Here is a 16,166-nt window from a genome sequence, read left to right as displayed (position 1 = left end):
TAATTATAGGATTAAGATTGCTCTACACTGTGCCAATGTAGCAACTGTTATTGGTGTGTATTTAAGGATAAAGGAAGCTAAGAAATGTTACAATGTTGAATGCAGAGCTTTTCCTCAATGTGTTCTAATTGAGTGTAGGAGAAAGAAACATCCTAACCATAATTGCCATATTTATTGATTTAAATGGTAGTGTCCAGTGGAGATCATTTAGCATTCCACAAAATGAATGTTAGTTACCATTTTTTCTTAATATGATTCAAGAAAGTATCTTAATGACATTACCTCATCAAAAAAAATATTAATTCTCAGTTTCACTTACTAATTTAGATAGACACTACGAATGTGCCACCAACAGTGGAAAAGGCTGTATTTATCAGAGGCTAGATGGCATCTTTCCACGTGGCAAGCACAGCAGTGAGGGAACAACTGCACAATGCGTGACTGTAGCAGGCCGTTCAAACTCCATCGTGTCTGTTAGCAAGTGCTCCAGCACCCACAGTAGCCTGTATCACTCAACCATCTACTATTGCGACATTTCATGTTGATTATTTGAAGAACATTTCTACAAAGATACTAATTTAACCCTTGAAGACACATAAATAAATATTTTATCTGCTCATCAAAAAATTATTTGTTTGAAAGAAAAAATAAAAATTAACAGAATTTGCAAGCACTCTCGTGAGTTTCTTGGCTCCCAGCAATGAAAGCGTTTTCCAAAGAGGAATGGTTTGAAAGAGTAGCAATATGTACTGCAGAAGTTATTCAGCACTTGCAATATTTGTGTGAATCATTGAATTAGTTTTTCTCAAATGAACAGCAAATTAAATGTCAGATTAAATTGTGGATCAAAAACCCATTTATGGGCATCACATGCCCTTTCACCGTGTTGGCAGCAGGATATGAAATTTATGTTTAACTGATGTCTGCTTCATTCTTTGAAGAAAATGCTAGTCGGAAACCATTAACAGAATTCATGCACATATTAAGTATCATCCCAGGGTCTTGCAATTCTTTTTTTGAGCGTGTCCTTGCTTTCCATGGGGTGCAACCTTTGCAATATTACTTCATTTCTGTGTTGTTTGATTTTACTTCCACTATCTTCTTCTCCCTCTGCCACTGCATTGGATTGTTTTCTCATTGCTGAGCCTGCTTGGACCTCGTTTGTGATTTATCTTTAAATTATAACTTCTAGTGTATTCTACACAATATCGTCAAATAAACATATGGCCCCATTCATGGGTTTCACCCACCACCAGTTTTCAAAATCTCCAGAACTCCGGATTGTGCAGGAAGATTCACCCAATGCATACTGTGCTCTACCTATCTGCATTCCATCTGTGCATCCTTCCCTTTCATTCAGTAATACACCTAAAACCCAGCACTGTAGCCATCCCATGTGGTGGGTGGGGGGTGAGTGTGGTGATTGGGGGGGGTGGGGTGGGGGGGGGGGGGGAATTGAGAACTTGCATGGTGGTGGCCTCTTGACCCAGTGGGGGTCGCACTGTCTGTGTCTGAGATGAAAGCTCCCCATACTTGCCAAGGAGTTTGTGGACTCCACAATTGGGCTACAGGACTCCGAGCAGGGATTACTGACCATGTAGCCATTGCTGAGTCTGGTTGACACCAATGGGGATAAGCCCTGTTCAGAGTTGGTGGCATCATGGCAGATCAGCCACAAATTAAGTGGGTGAGGTTATCTCCCACTGGTGTCATAGGGCCCCAACAGTCTCTATGAAAGAACAGTCTTCTTTCAATGCAGAGAGGTGCAACCCTAAAATTTTCCCTTTGCTGGTTACACCTTGGGAGGAACACAGCACTAGGAGCAAGCAGAGCAATACCCCCTGCAATATTTGGTCTGTACACAGACTGATTGTGATTCCACTTTGGCCAAAAAGCACATGTTTCCAGTAATGCAGACCCCAGCCCTTTTCAGACACTGGGGATATTATTAAAACAATGCTTCCTGTGGTGGGATTTGAGGCTGAACCTGCAATGATGTTCTAGACTCTGTATAACGATCTTGTATCTCTTAATATCTCTTTTGAGGTTGTTGCTTTTTGGTTAAAGGCACTTCAGATTATTGCCATCTGCAAAGTTTACCTCCCTTCCAGCGGTGAAGTGTTTCAGAACACATTGTTTGCATTAGAATCTCAGCTGCCCCACCTTTATTGGTCTTGGGAAATTCCAATGCCCTCAAACTATTGTGAGGTGGAACCATGGTAACTGGCCATGGTAAAGGCTTCTGAAATTTACTTTCACAACTTGACCATTGCTCTCAAGTTATGGTAGCCCAACACACTTCAGTGTGGCACACAAACCTACTCAGCCATAGACCTTTCCATCTGCATCTTTTGCCCTCTCCCATCGATCCACCGGAGGGTCGACAATGACCTGTGTGGTGGTGACCACTTTACAGTCTTCCTGTCCCTTGCTTAGTGTCACTCACCTGGATGCCTGCACAGGTGGGCTCTCAACAGTACTGGCTGGGATGTTTTCACTTCTGCTGTCTACCTCGGCTCCCTAGTGCACGGAGATATTGGTGAGGGAATCTATTGTGTGACAACAGTCATTCTTTCAGCAACTGATTTAGTGATCCACTGTTCCTTGGGCCTGCCACAAAGGAAGACAGTAACTTGTTAGTCCTGAGAAATCGCAGAAGCAATTAGAGATTGTAGGCGGGTACACTCCAATGCCACAAGTGGCACCTGTCGATGGAGCACCGCATTTACTCTAAGTGTCTCTGTGCCTGGATCCTCCACCTAATGAAAAGACAAAAGTGAGAATGCTACATTTCTATGGTCAGACCATGTACTTCTCCTTTGCAGGTTTGGGCTGAGATCACACTTCTGGATACTAGACACCTGCAGGTATACCTGGTATTACCTTGAATGGCACTGTCTACATTGACAATGGTGCCATCACTGAACATATTGCTCTGAACTGTTCTTGAGGGTCAGAGTCTGAGAATTACCAACCTGCCTTTTGTGTCCTAAAAGAGTGGTTGGTGCAGAAGCAAATATCTTTTACTACATGCCACCTGGACCCATATAATGCTCCATTCAGAGCAGTAATTCGTCAGTGTCCTCGACCACTGCCCTGATACAGCATCAAGACTGGATCACATCCACAACCGGATTATCAGGCACATACCAAATGATCAAACACATATCCTCAACACTGTTAATTGCATCCGGAGCCATTGAAATGACAAGAGAGCATCATTGTCCCAGTACAGAAACTGTGTAAGTGGCCTCTACAGATTGACAGTTATCGCCTGATAATTCTCACTGATGTTCTTTGTAAGTTGCTTGAACGTATGATAAGCTGGCAGCTGTGTCAGTTCATTGAGTTTTGTGATCTTTCACCTCTTTTCCAGGGTGGTTTTTGCCGAGGCCATTCCAGTACTGATGATCTGATTTACCTGGAGTCAGTCATCTGAACAGCTTAACAGCTTTTGCCCAATGTCAACATCTTACAGCTGTCTTCTTCAGTCTGCAAATGCCTATGACACCACATGGCAACACCACATTCTTGGTACCTTAAATGAGTAGGGTCTCCAGGATCCACTCCCAATTTTCATCCAGAACTTCCTGTCTTACCTTATGTTTTGGGTCTGAGTTGGTGCTTCCCACAGTATCCCCCATATCCAAGAGAATGGGATCATGCAGGGCTGTATACTGAGTCTCTGTCTCCTTCTAGTAGTCATCCATGATCTATCAGCAGCTGTGAGGTGCTCAGTATCACTGTCCTTGTGTGCTGATGACTTTTGCCTCTACTGTTCCTTCTCCAGTCCGGATGTTGCTGATTGTTGACTGTCAATGCCATACAAAAGGTGCAGGCACTAGTCTTCACCTGTGGCTTAGGATTTTCCATCACTGAGGCTCGGATCATGCACTTCTGCGAATGTCATACCATTCACACATGACCAGCTATGTAATGTGAAGGAGAGTTGTTGCTGTTTAGGACTGGTCTTTGATTCTTGGCTGACATGGGTTCCCCATCTTTAACAACTTAACCAAAATTGCTGGCTGCACCTCAGTATCCTTTGTTGCCAGAGTAACACCAGCTGGGTCACAGAATGCAGTACACTTCTGCAACTTTACAAAGCCCTGTTACAATCCCACCTCAATTGTGGGAGTCTGGCACACAGTTCGGCATCGCTGTCAGCATTGTGCATAGTGGATTCGGTAAACCACTGTAGAGTTTGACATGCAACAGGAGCTTTGTCAAATGTGCCCTGTCAACAACATATTTGTAGACCCTGGGGTTCATCCATTGTGGATCAGACACCGACAGCAGCTTCCCGATTACACTACCCACATTGGTAGTGCCCGTAAGCAACTGAACTGCAACCACCTCTTTCCAAACACAGTAATCTATCTCCCGCAACGGCAGCCCCGATTGGGGTTTACAATTGCAATCTGCATCCAGTTTGTCCTCTCTGAACTTTAGTTATTTCCTCTTCCACTTCTCCGCTGGACCCTCTCCCATATGCCTCCACACTCCATCCTTCAGCCACACCTATCACAATGTGCAAAGACTCAGTTCATCCTGATGCCCTCCGCTGTAAAATTTTCTCCATCGTCAGTTCATCCCAGGGCACAGAAGTTGTCTATGCTGATGGCTCGATGGCTGCTGGTCATGTACACTTTGCTTATGCTCGTGCAGGAGATGCTGAACTGCTGTACTTGCCACACAGCTGTAGTATTTTCACTGTGGGGTTGGTCTCTGCCTCTCGTGCTCTCGAGCATATCCGTTTCTGCACTTCCCGAATGGCTTGCACACTCGACCTGTGCTACCTTCACCATCTCTCAGTTATTACTGTCCACGATTCCCTGTATGCCCTGAAATAATACGGAAGCTCGGTGACATTTGTCTGGATCCTGGGCCGTGTCGGGACCTTGCTGGAAGCCTGACAAAACAGGCTTCTGGTAAACTGACTCTTGAGATGGGTTTTCCAGAAACAGACCTCTGATGTGTATTACACCATCAAGTTGTAGGTGCCGGGAATATGCAATGGCTCACTCTGACTTAAGCAAACTAACTACGGGTGATAAAGCAGACTACGAATCTGTGGAGGTCCTCCATGCAGGCCTGTCACAAGGCCTCTACCTTTGCTGGCTCCATATTGGCCATACTTGTCTGACTGATCGTTACACCCTCCATAGTGAGGATCCATCCCTTTCTTGTTATGGCATCCATATGACAGAGGTCCACATTTCTCTAAACTGTCCCAACCTAGCCGCCCGATGGCAGACCCATAGTCTCCCTGGCTCACTACCCCTGGTTTTAGGAGCCAATGCCCCAGTGTCTGATTTAGCCTTATTTTCTATTTGCGAAGTGAGCTTCTACCACACTCTTTAAGAAGGGTTACTTGAGCTTACCAGCCCATTTAGGGTTTGGCAGTAAACTCTGTGTTCTCTTCTGCCGAGACCGAGCAGCAGCAGCTATCTGGGCGTGGAGATCTGGCACAGTCCTGACTTACTTGCTCTGACTCTGTTACTGCCCTTAGACCCATCCTCATGTGTTCTGTAACACTTGTTTATCTTTTGTCTCTCTGTGCTTTTCTAGCTGTAGTAGTTATGTAGTTCGGTCACACCATAAACAATAGTGAGAGCCTCGTTTTCTATTTGAGAATAATTGCACTGAAATTGAGTGAACAACATTGAGGCAGAAGCAATGGGTCTGTCTTGTGCACCAATTCTGTGTGAAATCACAGTGTCGATTCCTTAGGAACAAGCATCGACTTGTAAAACTACTGGCTTTGCAGTGTCAGAATGCACTAAACATCTGTCACTAAGCAAGGCATTTTTGAATTTCCAAAATCTGTCTTGACTGTTTTTAGGGCAAACAAAAGGTTCATATTTGTGATGCAAGCAATGCAATGAAGCCACCATTTGTGTGGCGTTTGGTATGAACCGAATGTAGTATGTCTCTTGTCTAGTACTGACTCTGGTTCAGACACATTGTGAGGGACAGATAGGTCACAGATTGCAAGCAAATGAAATTGAAGGGGGTGCATACCCAAATTTTATCACACAACCTAAGTACTGTAGCTCAGTTTGAAAAAAAGTCACGCTTTTCGAGATGACACTCGAGTCCTGCTTCTGCCAACACTAAAAAAAGAGTACGCAAATTGGTGATGTGCTCCTCTGGTGTTTGACCTGAGATGACAATATCATCAAGGTAGTTCAAATAAAAAGGCACTTTTGCAGTGGGCTGTTATAAGTAACATTGAAAAATAGTGGTTACAAAAGCACCGCTGAAGGCCAAATGCAAAAATTTGAACAGTCCTATATGTATATTTACAACAAACACTTTTTGTAATTCTTCATCCAATGGAATCTGGGAGTAGACATCAAACTAATCTAGCTTATAAAAGTAACGTCCTGGACCAAGCAAGTTCACAGGTTCCTCAGGGTGAAGTAACAGACAAGTGTCAAACGCTGTCTGTGGTTTGATTGTAGACATAGTCACCACAAATGTGAATGCAACCAGAAGGCTTAGGCAACAAAACGTGATGACTTGCCCATTGACTAGCTTGTATGGAAGCAGTTACATAATTATCCTCCAGTTCTTTCAATTCACCAACTGTTTCACCTCTTAAAGCAGTTGGAGCAGGGTGGGTCTGGAAAAACTTAAGCTGTGCATTGTCTTTCAGTGTATCATGTGCTACAAAGTTACTAGCTTCCCCCATTCCTCCTGAAAATAGCTCAGGAAATCCTTTAAGCAAGCTGGCAACACTGTCTTTCAGTGCAAAAGCAGATACTAATAGTATGTTGTCTCAGATGTTAAGTCCAAAGAAATCAAAGGCATCTAAACTGAGTATGTTCTCACTGTCTCTTGATTTCAACACAATAAAATTCACTGTCCTGGTGTGATATTTGTAAGGGACAGGCAAACTACACTATCCAAGCACTGCAATTTCCTGTCTGTTGTAAGCAGTGAGGTGCTTGCTGGGTCAGGAAGGTATGGTGAGCCTAACTGTTCATACATAGCATGATAAAGCACAGTTACTGTGGGACCCATGTCTGACTGAAAGTTCACATGACTGCCAACAATTAATAATGAAACAAATAGTTTGTTAGAATGCTGTTGCACAGTACTAGAGTAAGTAGGGGGCGTGACATTAATCTTACTTTTGTCAGAGCCTGTTGTAGGTTTAGAAAATACAGCATTCACTATACGAACCTATATTTTCTGGGAGCAGGCAAAATTGGCATTTTTGTGCCATTGCAAATGAACTGCTTGATCATTGCCTCTTTTTCCACATGTGTAACTCATTGCATTATGTGATGGGCATTCCTGTCTTTTATGGCAAGCAAAACATCTAGGGCAAGACTTCACTAAATTCACAGGCGTCTTTTACATGTCTACATGGCTGTCCACCTAGCTGTGTACACGCTCGTTGTTGTGGTGGCTCGGGCGGTCATGAATGAGGGGTGACACAACCCGACAAATTGGGGCCTGGCCAAATTTACTGGCAGCTGTGGTACCCAAATCATATTGCTATAAGTACTTCAGGAGCTGTTCCTGTATTCTACTATCTGGGACATGGAATGTTATCATATCACAGATCGTTAAATCACTATAAAATTTGTCACAACTATACTTAAATTTATGCTTCCCGGGCTTGCCCATTCATCTGTGTACCATGGGCGGTCTGTCTGTTCCAGCTTTACTGCAAGCAAAAGAATTGATATCTAGTTGTAGCTACCTGGACTTGTTGGTCATAATATTGAGTTAATGCAATGATTACTTTGTCACAGCTGAGTTTGTCAAGAGGCGTGGTTAGGAATAGTTTTTGTATTAACTCTAACATTGGGGACCCCACAGTCCAAAAGAAATGCTGTAACTTTACAGTACCTCAAATATGATGAATTTGACAACGTGCTTGGAAGTGAATCAGGTATTGGAACCTTAACCATGATTTTTAACTTTCAAAATCTTTTCTTAAGCCATTTCCTTTATTTACTAGCAATTCATCAAGAACATTTACACACTTAATAATACTAGGTGAGCATGGAAGTAGTTGCCAGGAATTAACTGATGCAAAATAAAATTACTTTTAACAAATGTGAATTTTATTCCTAAAAGCGTTTTCAAAAACAGTTTTAAAATTATAAGCAGAAAAGCACCTCTCAAAATATCAAGTTACAATTTTATTTAGAGGCAGAAAGAACAATATTAACAGTAGAAGCCTTTGGGCTAAGAAGCTTTCCTGTTACCTTTCAACATGGCTGCAATCATGACTGCTCACAACAACCGCTGAAAGAGTACACTGGTGCAAATTTGCAACACACCAGATTACTTTAAACTAAAAAATTTTTAAGAACTCACACTAACACATAAACTATGCACACAATACGAGGGATGGGAATGGTACAACACTCAAATTACTTGCCACCAAAAGTGCAATTATTTTTATTTTTATTTTATTTAAGGACTCTTACGGTGGAAGGGTGGCAACTTTATAACCTGAAATGACTACTTAAATAAAACCAATAAAACGCAGACTTACATAAAATGTACAACATGCTCTACATTACACATGTACCACCCCCAAGATGATAGTCAAGATAAAAACATATTTCAAGAATTCGGCCTTTAAGCAATAAATTCATTAACACCGAATCCGACAAACATGACAGAGGTCGTACGGCAGACAGACAGACAGACACTAACTGCCCAAAAATGTGGACGAGAGACAAACGAGCAAACTGGGGATGAGAGACTGTCCAAGAAAACAAGTAGAATTTAACAAGTAAATAAACAGCATATCTCCAGTCACTTAACTTCTAATAAACTGCGATTTCTGGTGAAGACCTGGCGCAGCACCCCCAACACTCTCCCAAACTGTCCAGTGCCATCCACTTCAATGGTTGCAGGAAGGCAGGCCAATCTCCCATCTCACAGCATTGTAGCTCACCCCAGCCAGCCGAATGTGGTGGTTTCACTCCTGTTGCTCTCGTGTCAATCACGAAGCCACTACCCCTTGCTATACGGCGCAACCACTGGACCCACGTGGTGACCTCACATGTGCCGACGCTCCACGTGGACAAGTCATCTTGTGTCGCAGTGCACGACCAACCAACCAATTGATCCAACTGCCAATGCCCATTGCCTGAGCAAACTCGAGCAGACTGGTGGCCTAACAAGTACTAGCACTCCGGACAACAGACAGACACTAACTGCAGCACAGATGCAAACGAGAGACAGACCAGCAACTGGTGACGTGAGACTGATCCAGCCTCGCTCCAACTGACCCCCCGCTGAGCTGATAGCACCCCTTAAATGCACGTGAACAGGTAACCTTACCGCTTTTCCACAAGAGGGAGACACCAAAGCTGCAATTACCACAGCAGTGCCACCGCCAGAAATGTAAGGCAACTGCTTTACACTATGCGCTTTGTCATGCTCTTCAAAACAGCAAATTTTACCACAGCTCAGAGCCATTTCTCTCCTGTGTCATTAAATTGCTGGGATGTTGGTATGCTGGTTGGCAGCACTCATTCAGCTGGTCAGTCGGTCAGTTGTGTGGCTGACGCAGCTCGTGCAGCCAGTAGGTGTACCGCCATCAGTAGTGTAGCAATTTGTCAGTTCTGACACTGAAAAATCATTGGTTGTCTGTGGCTGAGACATGCAGGCAGGGGATGGAGAGTTTACAGTTCACACAAATATGTTATGGCAAAAAGCAACAAAGCCTCTGAAAAGAGAAATTTAATTAGTTCTGTGGCTCCCCTCCCGGAATATGTGCAAGAACATAACAACAATTTGGCAATGAGAAACACGCTCACTCATTCAAGCTAGAACATGAGAGCAGCAAGCTAAATCTTTAGCCAAGTTGAATAACTTCAGTTGTGACCGAATGATCACCTTCACCACTGTAGAGCCTCATACTGGGGAAGCAAGGGATAGGATTTGGTTACGTGTGGCTGTTATCCTCTTTCTACAACACAGCAACACACATGGAGTGACACAGTTCTTTATTTACAGGAACAGATAGCCAGTACTTAAATTTAACAGAGTCCACATGTTGTGGTACAAGCTCCCCCAATATATTTCTTGCTAGCCTCACTGCTGGGAAAGTATGACTCCCACTATGAACATACTCTGGTCATTGTATCCTATTGTACGCTAAGCCCTCTCTGTGAATGAATGATAGACACCAAACAGGATTGCGAGTTAGCGACTGAGCTGGTGAGTGAGGCTCTCCAGTCAGTGGTGGTGGCCTAAATACTTGGTGTCCAGAGGGTCTCGGTGGCGTATTGTTTGCAAGTCTGTCTTTGGCCTCTTGTGATAGGTGCACTCGATCGAGCACCTTCTATCGATCTTGGTGCTACATATTAAACCGGTGTGCTCTTGACAGCTTATGACACCACACTGGCCCTGTCCACATTGATAGCTTTTCCAAGGCAGCCTTGGAATGGAGTACCCCTGGTACATGACGGGAGCTGGGGGTGTGTATCCTGTTTTTGCACTCTGCTTTCAGGGGCACCCGGCTGCTCCTTATGTGGGGCACCTTGCTTTCCCCCTTTGCTCTGTCTCCCTTCCTCCATTTTGTTCCTTACACAGCTTCTTTCACATTGGCAGATCTTGGGGTTTTCTTCACCTGGTTTTAGTGTGGTAGCCTATCTCTGATCTAAATTCATAGAGACTTGTATGTTTGAGGAAAAAGGGATTGATGACCTAGTAGAATTTCAGTAATTTAAAAACTTTTGAGTTAAATTTGAAATTAGTTCTTGAAGCAGATAAATATAACAATAATAATAATAATAATAATAATAATAATAATAATAATAATATGCAGTGGTTAGCACACTGAACTCACATTCGGGAGGACGACGGTTGAATCCCACATCCAGCCATCCTGATTTAGGTTTTCCCTGATTTCCCTGAATCACACCAGGAAAATGCCGGGATGGTTCCTTTGAAAGGGCATTGCTGACTTCCTTCCTCATCCTTCCCTAATCCGATGAGACCAATGACCTTGCAGTTTGGTCGCTTCCCCCAAACAACCCAACCAACAATAATAATAATTGTAATTTTTGTGGTTTGTTAAAAAATGTTGCATTAAAAATGTATTATAGAAACACACGAGAGCATCTATGATAAAAGTGATCATTGAAAAGAGTTCCACTTACAGCAAAGTCTTAGAAATAATGATGTAGATAACTCTCCAGTGTTCCTTTTATATATATATATATATATACATATTTCAAAATTGAGTTTATTTCTTTGTCATGTTGTTATATGTATTCCTGTCATATTTATTAGAATGGAATTGATTCACCAGTACAATCAGAAATCGTAATTTGACTTTTCCATGCAGCAGGTACTGGAATTGTTCTCTGTGTGGTACAATATAATGCACTGTTGAATTGCAATACCTGCCGATTTTTGGAAACGTTTTTAGTATGCGCATCCCTTGAGACTTTGTCAGTGTCAAAACACACATTTTTGTGTTAACAGATTCAGTCACATGGTGAGCATGTGAGAGATGATGATGTTGGGAAACCAGCACATGTCCCAGGACAGCTTCAGATTCAGCTCAACCACTGTGGAGAGGGCTTCCAAGAAGCCTGAGGGTATCAAAATTGTCATCTTCGCATATTGAGAATGTGTCCAGGCCACTGTGTCTGTACTGCAGTAAATCAAAGTTGGAAAGTACTATGCCTTTGACCGCATCAGTGCCAGGTATAGAGCAATGAAATACTGTAACTAATTTGGTTTGTCAAAATAAGAAACAATGTATTTGGATAAACACATGCTGCACAATACATGTTCCAGTGAATTATGATAAATATGAGGTTTAGGGGTATTGAAGTTCTGTTGGAAGTGTGTTTACTAATATTTTGCTGAAGAAAGCTGTTGCCACTCCATTCCAGCTGACTGCCTTCAGGTAGTAATGAAGAAGACAGCCAATAACAAGTCATGAGTGAATTGCAGTTACCAGTAGTTCAATTTTAGTTACATAGTAGAACAGTGGGTTTTTTTCTGACCATTTCTTATGATACTTTCTCAGCCACCTTCTAGGACTGGTAGCCATATCTGATGCCATAGTCTTCTTTCTTAGTATTGTTATGCTGTATCTTTTTCAACCAGTATACATAGCATAAATTTCATTTATTTAATGGATATTACAGTCACTTTCCAGATATTCGGTTTTTCTTATTATGTAAGAGCCTTTAGTTAGAAAGCTACATATAATTACAGAGATTCAAAGTCCCTGTGACTAGCATTTCCCAATCCTATTGCATTCAAATTAGAGTTCTTCTTACCACATTAGCTGTTTCCAGAAATCTGGTTCTCTTCTTAAGCTTTTCTTCTATTCTTCTCTTCTCGGGCAAAGAAGTACATTTACAGTATTGTCAGTAGATTTGCTATGAACTACAATTATTAACCAGTATTGTGATGTAATATGTTCTTTGTTTCTTTGTCACAATTTTCATCTAATCAAATATTATGAACACTATATTGCTTCTCTGTGCCAGTTGTCATCAAACTTAATGTTAATTAAGAAATGATGTCAATGGGGTGAAATTAAGAAGATAGATTCCCTGTAGTTATTCATTTTTTAAATTGTGTAATGAATTTTGCAGGAATCTTTTGATTGCAGATATAATACTCACAGATAGCACAGTTGGTAGTAATTACTAAATGAGAGCTTGAAGTTGTTAACAGGAAAGACAGTGTCCTTACCTGTGAAACTACCTGCTGGAACTTTTTGCAGCTTGCTGTCGTCACTTGGAGCTTTCTCTCCAGTTGCAGTAAAACTTCCATGTGGTGCTGGATGTATTGGACTCTACGGGAGAATTCTAGGTGAATAATAGAGCATAGAAAATACAGAAATTTGAGTACTGTGGATGGAAAGGAGTTGGCAGTTCTTCTGCTGCTGTGTTCTTAACACAGGGAAAGTGTTGATTATCCTTAGCAGTGGTATCCAGGAAACTTAAACTTCAGTTCAGAAGAAACAGAATCATTTTTCTGCATAATTGGGCAGCAGCAGTGCTAGATGTGAACTTGTTGGCTTTAAGAACTTGGTTTTCTTTCATCTGATTGAATGAAATGAGAATTTATACAGAAAATAACCCAGGGCTCTGTATTAATGGAACACATAGTATGCTTGTTGGAGGATAAAATCAACTAATGCTAACTGTTGTTGCATCCCATTTTCGAAAAATTTTGTTCCTCCATGACTCCATGTTCTACCCCCCTGCGGGTCCGGGGTAAGAATAGGCCCGAGGTATTCCTGCCTGTCGTACGAGGCAACTAAAAGAAAAAAGGAGTTTCAACCGTTTCGGCCTTCCATGTGATGGTCCCCCTTGGGGTTTGACCTCCATTTTTCTAAATTTCTACAGAAGTACGAGCCTTTTGGGGAAGGACACCTTACGTGGTGTACCACTGGTCCTAAGTGCACTCAGACCTTGGCACTCAGCATTGCACCGGCGTTGTAACCATACCCACTATTACTCAAATTGGGGCTAAACGCCTTTTGGGTTGTCCCAGTTACGTCCATAGTGCGTCTCCATCTGCACCAGCGATCATGATGGACTTTCCATGGCACCAGAAATCCAGCACGATAGCCAGCCCGTTGTGGTGGGGTCGTCATGTACCCTCTAGGTTGTAGCCCCCTGACAACACAGGGATCATACTGCCGATACCTGAGCTGCACCCTCCCCACGTCGGCCAAGGAGTAGATGCCCATCTCCTTGGGGCATCAGGACTCCCGGCAATGGTCATCCTGCCAGGTGGCCCTTGCTGCGGCTGGGTGGTCCCCGTGGGGAGAGCCCCTGGTCGGAGTGGGTGGTATCGGGGCGGACGTTTCGCAGATGAAACGTCACCACGTATCGGGTCGCTCTGCGGCCGAGTCTTTCAAAAGAAAAGGTACCGTTTCTAGTTCTGGTTCTCCTGCCCCTTCCCCCTTGGCCACTCCATGGGAGGAGGGACAGGCCCGCCGGCTAGGAGCGAAGTACTTCCCCTGCTATTTGGTCTGTTCTCGAACCGATGGGGGGACATTCGCCACCTCCAAGCCCATGTTCTTTGTTCAGCACATTGAGGACATCTTTGGGGAAATCGAGGCTCTCAGCAAGATGCATTCAGGGTCCGTTCTTATCAAGACCACGTCCACCACACAGTCGGCGGCGCTCCAGGCGTGTGACCGCCTAGGGGACATCCCAGTCTCCATTGTCCCACATCTGGCACTCAATAGGACGCAGGGGGTTATTTTTCATCGTGACCTCCTGCTACAATCTGATGAGGAGCTCAGGGCCAACCTGGAGCGCCGAGGCGTGCATTTCGTCCGGCGAGTCCAGCGCGGCCCCAAAGACCGTCGCATCGACACTGGGGCCTTTATCCTCGCCTTCGAGGGGGACGTTCTCCCAGAGAAGGTAAAGGTAATGTGCTACCGGTGTGACGTGCGACCCTACGTTCCGCCTCCTATGCGCTGTTTTAGGTGTTTGCGCTTTGGGCACATGTTGTCACAGTGTGATGCTGAGCCCCTCTGTGGCGATTGTGGACGTCCTCTTTGTGAGGAACATACATGCACCCCACCACCTCGGTGCGTTAATTGTCCTGGCGTCCACTCGCCTAGATCCTCAGACTGCCCCGCATATCAGAAGGAGAAGAAGATACAAGAAATCAAAACTTTGGATGGGCTGTCTTATTCTGAGGCCAGGAAGAAGTACGACCACCTCCATCCCGTGCCATTGACCACTTCGTTTGCCTCAGTTGTGTCCACTCCTTCCGCGGTATCCTCACCCCTCTCCTGTCCCCCCTCCGCCTCCTCCGCCCATCAGGGGGCTCTGCCTCCGCCTCCCAAATCCCTCCCTACCAAATCCTCCTCCCCCGTGGCCCCCACCCCCTCTGCCCCAGGGGCCACCCTTCCTCCTCCTTCTCCCCACACGCCATCTGAGAAGCGATCCTCTTCTCAGGCGTCCATCGGGGAAACGTTCCGGACCCCGGCTTCCGAGGTCCGGCGTTCCAAAACGGACCCCGCGCGTGAGGACCTTCTTCGGGTCCAGCCCACCATTCCTGTGCCTCCTTGGCCTTCCAAGAAGGCCTCCAAGAAGAAGTCTCTATCCCCCTCTCCACCCCGGCGCGTTTCGACTGACGCTCCATCCGTGAGTCGCCGCTCCCGGCCGTCCTCAGTTTCGCCGGGACGCTCTGCTGCCAGGCGCTCAGCTGGCCTTTCGTTGGCAAATGATGCTGCCCCTCCTACACAACCAGGGACAGTGGCCGCAGCTGGCGACCAGTTGATGGAACCGGATCCGCCTCCCGTCGGTTGTAGCATTGTTCCCTCGCAACCTGGCCCTCCGCGGCCGTCGAGGTGACCAGCTCTTCCCCCGTCTCGTTCCCCCAACTTTTTGACTAGCGATGGCGTTGTTTCATTGGAACATAAGAGGTATTCGATCTCATCGGGAGGAATTACAACTGCTCCTCCGCCTGCACTGTCCGCTCGTCCTTGGACTCCAGGAAACCAAGTTGCGCCCGACTGACCGTATTGCCTTTACCCACTATACCTCGGAGCGGTATGACCTTACCCCTGTGGATGGTGTCCCAGCTCATGGTGGGGTCATGTTGCTCATTCGGGACGACGTCTATTACCATCCCATCCCATTGACCACCCCACTCCAAGCAATAGCTGTCCGCATTACTCTTTCTGCTTTTACTTTTTCAGTTTGTACCATCTACACTCCACCGTCGTCTGCTGTTAGTCGGGCTGACATGATGCACCTGATCGTTCAGCTTCCCCCGCCGTTTTTATTGTTTGGCAACTTCAATGCCCATTATCCCCTTTGGGGCTCTCCTGCATCCTGTCCAAGAGGCTCACTCTTGGCAGATGTCTTCAACCATCTCAATCTTGTCTGCCTCAATACCGGCGCCCCGACTTTCCTCTCGGACTCCACTCATACCTACTCCCACTTGGACCTCTCGATATGTTCTACCACTCTTGCCCGTCGGTTCGAGTGGTATGTCCTTTCTGACACCTATTCGAGCGACCACTTCCCCTGTGTCGTTCGTCTCCTGCACCACACCCCATCCCCACGTCCTTCGAGCTGGAACATACTGAAAGCTGACTGGGGACTTTACTCATCCCTGGCGACCTTTCCAGACCACGATTTTCCCAGTTGTGACAGTCAGGTCGAATACCTCACGGCTGTTAT

Source organism: Schistocerca cancellata, chromosome 4 (genome assembly GCF_023864275.1).
Source record: "Schistocerca cancellata isolate TAMUIC-IGC-003103 chromosome 4, iqSchCanc2.1, whole genome shotgun sequence".
Taxonomy (NCBI): domain Eukaryota; kingdom Metazoa; phylum Arthropoda; class Insecta; order Orthoptera; family Acrididae; genus Schistocerca; species Schistocerca cancellata.
The sequence above is the reverse complement of the archived record's forward strand: the minus strand, read 5'-3'. Positions refer to the sequence as shown.